Source organism: Hypanus sabinus, unplaced genomic scaffold (assembly GCF_030144855.1).
Source record: "Hypanus sabinus isolate sHypSab1 unplaced genomic scaffold, sHypSab1.hap1 scaffold_217, whole genome shotgun sequence".
Classification (NCBI taxonomy): domain Eukaryota; kingdom Metazoa; phylum Chordata; class Chondrichthyes; order Myliobatiformes; family Dasyatidae; genus Hypanus; species Hypanus sabinus.
Window position 1 is genome coordinate 123,091 of NW_026780277.1, and position 11,865 is coordinate 134,955.

Sequence of the window (11,865 nt, forward strand, 5' to 3'; positions counted from 1 at the left end):
AAAGTAGAAAAATGGTCCTTAAATAATAAACAAATGTATCTATGTACTTTTAAAATCCCGTGAAAGGAATGAGGTAAATTAGTCAAAAATCACATTTGATTCTTTCGTGATGTGTGTAAAATGAGAAATGCAAACAGCGGTTCTGAAACAGCGGCATTAGCTCAGGATATGTCAATTTTATAAGAAAGAAAGACTATCAGCCTTTCTCGAAAAAGGAGTTATCTTGGTAGCCGGGAGCAGCGACGAGGCAAGAACGTCAGACATGCGGAGGAGAGGAAGGCAGGAGGTGTGAGAGAGAAAGGCAGAATGAGAGACAAAGAATGATGGAATTAACTGTCGGCAACAGGGTTCCGTCCGGCACAATGTAGATCATATCACTGAGTGGTCGATAAGTACTCTTCGCACGCAGTCTTTGCACTTGTGCCTTCACAAGTGGCTGTTTGGTATTTCTCATGTCATCCTGATATAATAGTAGCTTAATAATATTCAACATGTGCACTCTGTCTCACATTACTGCAAATCCTCATGCTGTTAAATCAGAAAGAAACATGGAAAAATGGTCCTCTTACTGTCCATACCCGGACCCGTATCCCACACAGGAGGCCAGGCCGCAGTCATATAGACATTACCACTGTACGGCAGCTGATGCTTTTCCGCTGGATGTAAACAGTCGATATGATAGAAAACGCTTTAATCCAGGGGCATCATCACCTTCTTATGAAGTGACTTTGTATTTATTGGTGATGCTCTACGTTTGTACAATTTGGCCTCGATTGAAGCTCTCACAAAAACCAGCAGCCACCAGTGCTCCTAATCAGTTATTCAGATTATTTTACTATGCCTTTTTCCCCCTTTGTGTGCCGTCTTGGAATGTTTCGTGTTTTTGAACAGTATCCACCTTCATATATTATTTGCAAATCTTTGGAAACGGGTGCTATTTTCCTTTCCCCCTGAATAATAACATGGCATATTTGTAAGACTTCAAAGGCCGAACGAGAACTAAGAAGCACGTCTCTTCCTGACTGTTATTAATCTCTGCTGTGGTTTGCAATGAGCTTCTCTTAAAGCTTAGAAATGTAGAAACAGCAGAGAGGACCTGTATATTCACATTGGTCATTTGACAGAAATGTGTTCAAACCTGGAGACGGTTTCATTAACAGGTTACAATAAAACAGATTTCTTCGTCAGACAAAACATCAGGCAAGCACAGTTTTTCTACAGTAGGTGTCGAAGTAAAGATAGTATTAGATTATTCGGTTGTCACCATTACTTCCAGCCACTGAATACACGCTGCACATGTGATTTTTTTCATCTGCTGATCATCTGGAGAGGGATCAGATTTAGATTTGAGCGTATAAATCATGAATTTCTTCGGTGTAATTTCAACAAATTCATTTTACGGATGTGTAGCTCTGTGCAATAAACACTCCCTTTCCCCGCTCTGCTTGGAGTGCAACCACAGTCTGATGTAATGACAATGATAAAACACAGTGAGCGTTCTTCCCCAACAGCTAGTGTTGCACTGATATTCTTGTGTAAGATCAATACATCATTTGATCTTAACTTTTTGTGTGCTAGGAATCCCATTAATGATAGGAGATGAATTATTAACTACAAACGTTGTGCATAATCACTCAAAGAGTTGACATGCAGGTAACGAGAGCTCTACAATTCATCTGCTTCTAACTCAGGCCACGAACGTATCAATCAGCCCTCGATTAAATGAGGCAATCTTGAGTTTCGTCACGTACCCAAATGCACGGACAGTCTGCAAGACCGTGCGCAGTCACCTATTCGACGATACACCCTAAATCAGCATGCATCCCTGCTCAAACCCCCATATGCACATATGATTATCCCAGCGAAAATATATTTAAACAGCTCACCAAATAATCGCCTCCACCTGAAAAAGTTGCAAGAACAAACAAAATGAAAAAAAATTGAAATCAGTCGCACGTCCAAATCTGCCGACATCAACAAATCCATGTGCATCCATACACCCCTAAATCTGTACCCAATCCTGCACACACTCACAAATCTATGTGCCCACAAAATCTTTACACAGCATCAAACTCACCACATGCATAATTGATTAAACCAGTTCAAATCTTTCAAACAGATGAGAAAATAGCTGGATCCACATGAAAATGTATAGTGAAAATAGAGTTCATCATTCAAATGCATTTATTATAAAGGTATCTATAAATGAAACATGCTTGAGATTGTCACAGCTCCAAAATAACCGATATATTCTTTACGTTTGAACCCATTTTCACCACAACACCCTGAAATCTGCGTACATTGCCAAATCCACACGCAGCCCGATATCATGTCTGCTGCCCCAAATCCATGTACCCCACACAGTATACATGCAATGCAGAAAGTAGCATGCGTCTCCTAATACACGAACACCAGCCAATCTGTGTGCGCCCCCAATATTCTCCGGCAGACGCAAATCTGAGCACATCCCAAAATTCACGTGCAACCCCATATTCGCCGAGGCACCTCCTAATCTGTGCACATCCCGATATCTGTTCACAAGCCGAAATCTGCTGGTCCGCCACTTGCATATTAGATTATCCCAGAGCAAGAACAGTTAGAAAAATTGGTGACTCCATTTTAAAGAATAGCAAGAGCAAAGTTCAAACTTCAAAGAGTGTTGGGATTTAACACACCCGCAGGTCGACCGACTCGCTGAAATCCGTGCGCTGCCTTAAACCCGGCGACACGCCCGAATCTGTGCGCACACCTAATCCCAGTCCACCAAAATATTCTACAAGAGAAACGCAAATCTGTGCACACCCCAAAACTCGGACGTACCCTGTTTGGCATACAGACCCTTAAATCGTTTCGCATCTCCAAATTATGATGCATATTTGACGACAAATGCTTTAAGAAAACGCTTCCTGGTGTGTTTACACTTATTGATTCCTTTCTCGGGGAAAGTGCGGACTCTGCAGTGTTGCAAAACACAAGGAGAGAGTTCATAATTCAAGTTAAAATTATTATTGGCGTATCTATAAATGAAGCAACTTTCACCTCCAATTCGTTAGACACACCAGATCAACGATAACCCCGAAATATGTTCGCACTCATAGATCCATATCATGACACCAGGCTTTGACCCAAGCCCCGAAGGGTCAGTGCTAATTCTGTGATGGATGTGTCTCATAGAAACATTGAAAACCCACAGCACAATATAGCTCTTTCGCCCACAAGGTTTTGCCTAACATGTCCCTACTCTAAGCTCCATGTACCTATCTAAAAGTTTTTTTTAAAGACTCTAGTATATCCGCCTCCACCACCGTTGCCGGCAACTCATTCCTCACACTCTCCACCCTCTGTGTAAAAAACTTACAGCTGACAACTCCACTGTACCTATTCCCCAGCACTTAAAACCTGTGTCCTCTTGTGGCAACCATTTCAGACCTGGGGTGGGAGTGGGGAACCTCTGATATACACACGATCAATGCCTCTCATCATCTTATACTCCTATCAGGTCACCTCTCATCCTCCGTCACTCCAAAGGGAACTGGCCGAATTCACGCAATCTGATTTCATAAGGCATGTCCAAATCGAGGTAAAATGCTTGTAAATCTCCTCTGCACCCTTTCAATGGTTTCCACATCCTTCCTGTAGTATCAGACGTCGAGTCTATTCCTCCTCATATATGCTGAATACTCCGAGAGCGTGACAGAAAGCCGTGAATAGCATGCTAAAGTATATTGGTAACGGCTTTCTATATTGAAGGCTGATGACCAGTTGTAGAGCGTAGAGTAGAAATTAAAACATATTGTGGAAAGTAGAAGGAGAGCGATCCAAGTTACAGCAGATATCCGGTGACAAGACTGCGATGGCGTGGTAGACTGAGAAAGGGCACTCACCCCCAGTCAGAATGTTCAGTGAATACAAATCAGCTGGGCCCTTTCAGCGGTGGGGTCAACGATCGACTGGACAGTTCGGAACGGTGTACAGCCGGGGAGAGGTTTTTGCAGTCATTCTTATTGAGACCACCCCCTGCCCTGTACTGTACATCCACTTAACTTACTGCTGACCACGGAGGAGTTTAGAACCAGAGTGCAAAGCATCAGAAATGAGGGCGTCCTTTTAGAACGAAGATAAGGAGCAATATCTTTAACAAGAGGATGGTCAATCTGTGGAATTCATTGCCTCAATAAGCTGTGGAGGTCAATTCTCTATGCGTACCTAAGGCAGAGATTTACGGGGAGAAGGCAGAAGATCGAGGCTGAGAGGGAAAATAGACCATGCATGATCTAAACACGGAACAGAATCGGTGAGCCAAATGACCTAATTTTGCTCCGTTAGAATTTTTCGCATGGTCTAAGTTGATTAAGTTAATGAAACAGGAAAAAGTACAAAAAAAGATGCTGTTTTGTTAGGAATATGAAGGCATGCGCTAAGTACTAGAATGGCTGCTGTTGATGGTCTAATCACGGGAAAATAATCCAAAGCCAATTACTTTAAAATACACTTAATCTACTGTGTAAATGAGAAATAAAGTATAATAAAACTACATATTTACAATACACTCTAATAATGAAATATTACAGACTCAACAGAACATATAGGCGAAGAAATGATAGATAACATTTATGCTGCTCAAATACGAAACCTTAACCTTTGAGAGATGAAGTACAAACACAACAATGAGAAAGGCTGGGAGAGTATTGATATGCAGAAGGATCTTGGGTCGGAGTTCGATCGAGGACAATAAGATTATAGCGATAATAGTCAGCGTAGATGACTATTCCCCGCAGTGGATCTGCCGAATACCAGAAGGTTACTTTATTTGTGAAAGGGCGAAAGAACCACAAGGTTAAAAACAAAACACTGCTGGGAATTGTGTACAGACCTCGAAACAGCAGTAATGATGTGGCCTACAAATTACAACGGGAGGTAGAAGATGCATTCTGGAAAGGCCATGTTTCAATTGTCATGGAGAATTTCAATATGCATGTAGTTTGGTGGATATCAGGTGGGTGCTTCATTACGGGATCCATAGTTTCTAGAATATCTACTAGATGGCTTATCAGAGCCCCGCGTGTTTGAGCTCAATGGATCGGCTTTTCTGGACTGGGTGAAGCACAATGAACCAAAATTGTTCAGAGAGCTCCAGCTATCAGAATCCTTAGGAGAAAGTGATCATAACATGATCGAATTCCCCCTTAAATTTGAGAAGAAGCTCAAGACAAATGTATCAGTATATCAGTGGAGTAATCGGAATTACAGCGGCTGAGTGAGGAGCTGGCCAGAACTGATTGAGAAAGAAAAGAAAAACACTGGCAGGGATGACAGCTGAACTGCAAAGTCTGGAATACACGGAAACAATCTGGAAGGCACAAGATATATACATTTCAAAGAGAAAGAAAATTGATTTAAAGAAATGATGACACAACCATTGCTAACGCCACGGCAGAGGATCTGAATGCGAATTTTGCATCAGTCTTCACAGTGGAAGACCTCTACAGTAAACTGGACATTCAAAAGTGTCCTGGAAGTGAAATTTGTGCAGGGAAAATTACGACTGAGAAGGTGCTCAGGAGGCTTCCTCGTCTGTGGGTGGATAAATCTCCTGACCAGATGGTCACCCTCGGGATCTGAAGGGAGTAGCTGGAGAGATTGCAGAGATATTAACGATGATCTTCCAAGAATTTATGAATTCTGGCATTGTACCGGAAGACTGGAAAATTTCAACTTGCAAATGTTACTCCCCTATTTAAGAATGGTGGGAGGCAGCAGAACGGAAACTAGAAACCAGTTAGTCTGATATCGGTGTTTGGAAAGTTGTTGGAATCGATTGAAAGGGATGAGATTACCGAGTATCTAGAGGCACATAGCAAGGTAGGCTAAAGCCTGAAAGGAAAATCCTGCCTGACAATCCTGTTGCGATTTTATTAGGAAATTACAAGCAGGGTAGTCAAAGGAGATGCAGTAGAAGTGGTGTACTTGGATTTTCAGAAACCCTTTGACAAGGTGCTATACGTGAGGCTGCTTAACAAGATAAGAGCCCATGGAATTACAGGGAAGTTGGTGAAGCCAGGGAAGCATAGGTTGGCCAAGAGGGCACGACTTCAGGATTGATGAATGTCCATTTGGATTTGAGATGAGGACAAATTAGCTTAGTCAGAGGGTGGTAAATCAGTGGAAATTGTTGCCAGGAGCGCCTGCAGAGGCCAGGGCATTGGATGTATTTAATTCAGGAATAGATAGGTTCTTGATTAACTAGGTCATCAAAGAGTATGTGGTGAAGAGACAGGGAAGTGAGGATGACTGGAAGATTTGAATCAACACATGATTGACTGGTATAGCAGACTCAACAGGCCGAATGGAATACTTTCACTTATATCTTATGGCTATCTGGTCGTAATAATGGATTTCAAAATGAAAATAAAAAGCAAAAGAGAGGGTGAACAATTGAGCAAGATTAGTGGGAAGTTGGAGCACTGGAAAGTGATTATGAAGGGAAAGATCGAGTACGAAAGTATGATAGCGAATAATATTAGTAAGGACATCAATCTCTTCTTCATATATAAAAAGTAAGTAAAATAGCAAGACTGGACATCAGATCGATGAACAATGATGCTAGAGATGTAGCACTGTGGGACCATCAAATACCGGAAGAACTAAAAAGATCTCTTGCATCAGTCTTTGCTGTGGAAGACACTAGCAGTGTGTTGGAAATTTCAGGTGTCATGGGTATGAGGTGTGTGAAGTTACCATGACGGGAGAGTAGGTTAGTGAGTAACTCAAATATCTGAAGGTAGATCAGATGGACCATACGGTGTACACGCCATAGTTGAGAAAGAGTTGGCTGAAGACATGGTTGAAGTATTATAAATGATCTTGCAACAACCATTCGGTCTGCAATGTTTCCGGAAGACTTGAATATTGTAAATCTCACTTCACTCTTCAAGCAGGGAGAGACAGAAGAAAGGAAACTCTAAGCCATTTTGTTTGACCACAGGGGTTGGGAAGATGTCCGAGTTAATTATTACTGATGATGTCTCAGTGTACTTGGAGACACATGATAAACTAGGCCGGAGTCAACATGGCTTCATCCAGGGAAAATCTTGCCTGAGAAGTCTAACGGAATTCTTTCAAGGGGGAACAAACCAGACAGATGAGATCTTCCGAATGGTTTTGAGAAAGTGCCACACATGAGGCTGCTTGACAAGCTACATGGTAATACAGTGAAGGTTCTAGCATGGACAAAGCAGTGGCTGATGACTGGGGGGGCGGGGAGGTAACTAGAGCGTTTTCTGACTGGTAGGCGTTGTCCAGTAGTGTTTCACAGGGGACTCTGTTGGGGTCTATTCTTTTTTGCGTTAAATGTCATTCATTTAGCGATGGAAATGGTGGTTTTGTTGGAACAATTGAAAAATCCTATGACTTCTATGGCTCTGCCGATTAACGCACACTCTGTAGTTACTCGCTTTATCCAGATTTCCCTTCTGCAAGATGGAGCAACATAGCTATTCCCCTGTCCCACAGTGTCCTTGGCAATCCGGGGCATTGATACATTGGTTAAGACCGAGCAATCTCATCTCTGCCTCTCTATCCTCAGGCAAATCCCATCAAATGCTATAGTCCATGATTAATATTACAGGTCCACTTTTATTTTAACTCCCTCTTTATTTTGTATTGTTTATTTGAAATAAATTGACTTGATTAGTGACATCATTCATATACATGACGGTAAAACGTTTTTGAATACGTCTTCGTATAAATGAGCAACTTGCAATTGTTGTATTTTCTAAGCAGAATTATGTACGCCAGGATAATCGTTATAACATAGAAATACAGTTGCGTCAGCATTAATTAAACCGCCTGATGGCCTGGTGGAAGACATCCCTTAGCTTTCGTTTGCGGCATTTAAAATGTGGTACAGTTTCCCGGATGGTAGCAGCTGGAACAGTTTGTGGTTAGCGTGACCCGGGTCTCTTATGATCCTTAGAAACCTATATACACACCTGTCTTTGTTTACGTCCGGTATAGTGGGAATTCCATATGTACAGATGAGCCTGGATGTTAGAGTATTGCGATGGAGCGAAGTACAGTGTGCATACCAGGCAGTGATGCAGCCAGTCAGGATGCTCTCAATCGTTCCACTATGGAAAGACCTTAGAACTTGGAAACCCATACCAAACGTTTTCAAACGTCTCAGGTGAAGGAGGCGCTGTTGTGCCTTTTTCACCACAGAGCTGGCGTGTACAGACGACTCGAGATCCTCGGTGATCTTTATGCCGAGGAATTCGAAGCAGTTCATCCGCTCAACAACAGATCCATTAATGTCAATAGGAACTCAAAGTAAGAAGCAATTCCAGTGGTCACATCAAACACTGTGCCAAAAATCTTCTGTTTGGGCTTTCCCGAAGCTTCGTACTATCCTCCACTTCTAGTGTTCCCGATGGTGAATTCTCACTCTGAACGTCAACCCATCTGCGAGCGTCTTGGCAAAGGATGGGAATATAAGTCGACACTGAGACCCGTGTTTAGGTAGGCGATAAGGAATAATTGTTAACATAATTAGCACACACAGTAACGCCTTTAGCCTGGTTTTCACTTGAACATTCATGTTTTATTCAATATTTGTAATCATTTATCAATTGTATAGAACTTCATTTTTCCCGATTATGGAGTGTGGACCAAGCTCCATAATATACGCCATTGGGCTGCTGCTCAAATAAAACTATTGTATGTTTGCATGAATTTTGTGTATTAGTGTTTGTAAAAGAATGTCGATTTGGAACAGTGCAAGCCGAAGGAGAGTGGTCATTCACTGAGTACATGTACAGGTATTTGGCTCATTTCTGAACGCGTCCCACTTACCAGAAAACGTCCGTCTCCAATCGACACTTGTTAAGTGTTTTTGATACCGTCAAAATTGACCTTTCTCCAATGAAAATTCTCAACGCACGAACATCAATGAGCAAAAAGCTCGTTTACATATTTACATTGAAACCAATGGCATTGTGATCACCAGTTATGAGTTCGTTAGATCAAGCTTTTATCTCTTGCCCCGACTCATTAATTTCATAATAGTATATCAAGTATCGCAAACGCTCTCGGCAGCGAGTAAATGCACATTTTTTAAAAAATCCTGAACACATTGGACGATCTCCTAACGCGGGGCCGAATGGTCTACTTCTGCACTTATTGTCTATTGTCTATTGTCATATAGTCCTTTAAAAGTGTGGAATTAACAATCAACGTGCGGAATGTTAAAAACACCTACTCTAACAACCGTAATGATTTGCAATAAACAGCGATATCTCCTCAACATTGGCCGTCTAAATACTATTGACTATTGGGTGGGTAGTAAACTATCACCATTAACGTGATCTTACCTTTCCTCTTTTTCAGTTTCACTCATAAAACCACAATAGTTTAATTCTGCATCTGTCCTGACTGAAGTCAGCCGTGACATTTTCGCTGACTATTGACGCTACTTTTCCTGCTTTAGTCCATCCCGCTCTATCACTCTGAAACAAAGAAACTCAGTGATACTGAAATGCCAGACCAGACTCTTCTGCAACCAAGTCTCATTAACGGCTAAGTTACCATGATTCCAGGTTTTGATCCTAGCCCAGAGTTCATCGACTTATTCTCCGATACTTCTGCGACTGAAGTATACGCAGTGCAGAGCACTAGTCGTACCTTCCTGCCGTTGTGTGAGATCTTATCAAAATGTCGGTACAATCTCTCCACTGACTGTTCTGGCACGCTCGTTCCCACCTCCCTACAAATGTTGTTTAAACTTAATCATGCAGCGCTAGCTAACCTTTGGCAGGATATTATCATTTCTAGTTCACGTGCAAATCATCTTTATCAATGGGTCTCAGGTTCCCTGGAAGAGAGATCAATGATCGAAAAATCGTATGACCTCCCTCCTGCACCAGACCATTAGCCACGTGTTAATCTGCATCATATTTCCTGTACTGGTCTGATAAGGACGCGGCACGAGTCGCTGTCAGAACCCCGAAGATCCTGCCCTACATCTCAGCACCTAAATCTCTGAATTTCCATTGCAGAAATTCGTCACTGTTCCTACCGATGTCATTGGCACCGAGCTGGAGCCAACCCCTGCCGACTCACGCTCCTACTGGAGAATGTTCAAGACTTAATCGAAATTGTCCCTGACCCTGGCACACGGGGGGGCAACATACCATCCAGGAATCTGTTCTTCCCTTACCAGTCTGAGTCACAGACCATACTCAGTGCCAGAGATCCGACCTCTATGTGTTTCCCCGTCCAGGTCATCCAACCAGAAACGGCATCCAGGTGTTGCTGACGGTGATGGCCATAGAGATAGTCTGCACTGGGTCTTTAAAACCTTTTTCCTCCTGATTGTCACCCAGTTTTCTGTGTCCTGCACCCTGGCTGTCCTATCACTCTATATGTTCCGGTCCATCACGTCCGAGGCTCTGAATGAACCGGAGTTCATCCAGCTTCAACACCAGCACCCCAGGGCGGATTGTTACACGCTGCAGCTGTGAGCACTTCCCGCAGGTGTCGTCATCAGGAACTCTGGAGGCCTCCCCGTCTTTCACATCCCGCGAGGAGCCTTTTACTGAGTCGATGGCATCCAGAGCCTGTCCCTGCCTTATTTTAATGTGTTCAGTACCGTTAACACTGGATCAGAGAACCTGAGCGAATTACGTTCTCTAAAGCGTCTCATCTCTCAGAAAGGCCGCTGCTCTGTCGTCCAAAACACATTGTTTCTGTTTCCTCTCCGACAGATTAAACATTGTTCTACAAGCCTGAACAACATTCTGACTGTAATAATTCATCCATGACGGAATGATGAAACAGACACAGGAGATCAAACGGCCTTTCTGCACGATGTCTTATGTTCTTGCGAAACTTGTCACATCTTCGCTTTCTTCCACAAGCATCAGATTACTGGGACTTGTCGTCTACATACCAGATTCCATCTGTAAAGCAGCGCTGCTCGGTATCATTGAACAACCTGTAATCAGTTTCTGTTGACATTGTTGCGATCAACTCCCACCCAGTTTGCAGATTCAGTCCTGATTATTAACGTTTGTTTCTCTGCTTCCCTAAATGTAAAATTATTGAGTCTTCCAAGCATTCTCATCCATCTCAGCAAACATCCTTCACAAATTCTTACCGAGACGCGTCTCACGAGTCTTCGATTTGGAATTGTTTTACAGCTTCACTTTCCACAGAAGTTGCCTAAACTGAGAAAATTGTAACACTCTCGCTTTCATTTCCGATTGGCAGGACGATATGTGTGATTGTGTGTATATAACTTTGCTTACAAGTCAGGCATTCATTCCGTTCACAAACACACATCAAAAGTTGTCAGGTTGGCCGAGTGGTTTAATGCGCTAGACTCAAGGAATGAAAGTCCTTCAGACAAACGGGAGTGTTCTGGTCTCCATCTGGGGTCGTGGGTTCGAATCCCACTCCTGACATAATTTGTCTTTAAGCATTCAATCGAGGCGATGTTATTTCTGCAAACAAACCCTGGGTTGTTGAGGTGGATTAGAAAAACTGTTGGAAGATTATGTTCTTGACACTGTTCATCGCATTACAATAGATCACCGTACACCGAACTGTGGGTAAGTGATTTATTCAGAAACAATTTCACGGTGAAGGATCTCGTCCCGAAACGCCGACTGCTTACGTCTGTCCATAGATGCAGCCTGGTCTGCTGAGCTCCTCCTGGCATACTCAGCTGATCAATACAGTTTCTAAAGTGAAATGATTGGTCGTCGGAATATTCAATGGGTGGGCATGTAGTGTACACTATCACCTTTTGATCAAAAGTCCGGTGTCGGATGGGTAGTAACTGTTCTTGAACGTGGTGGTGCGAGTCCT

At 42.7% G+C, this 11,865-nt stretch overlaps 1 non-coding gene across 1 annotated transcript; it reads left to right on the plus strand.

The window, feature by feature from the left end:
- The first annotated feature begins 11,345 nt into the window (after positions 1–11,345).
- trnal-caa (transfer RNA leucine (anticodon CAA)) lies at positions 11,346–11,459 on the plus strand. Its single transcript has 2 exons — positions 11,346–11,383; positions 11,425–11,459. It is a non-coding gene; the product is annotated as a tRNA-Leu (tRNA).
- The last annotated feature ends 406 nt before the right edge of the window (positions 11,460–11,865 follow it).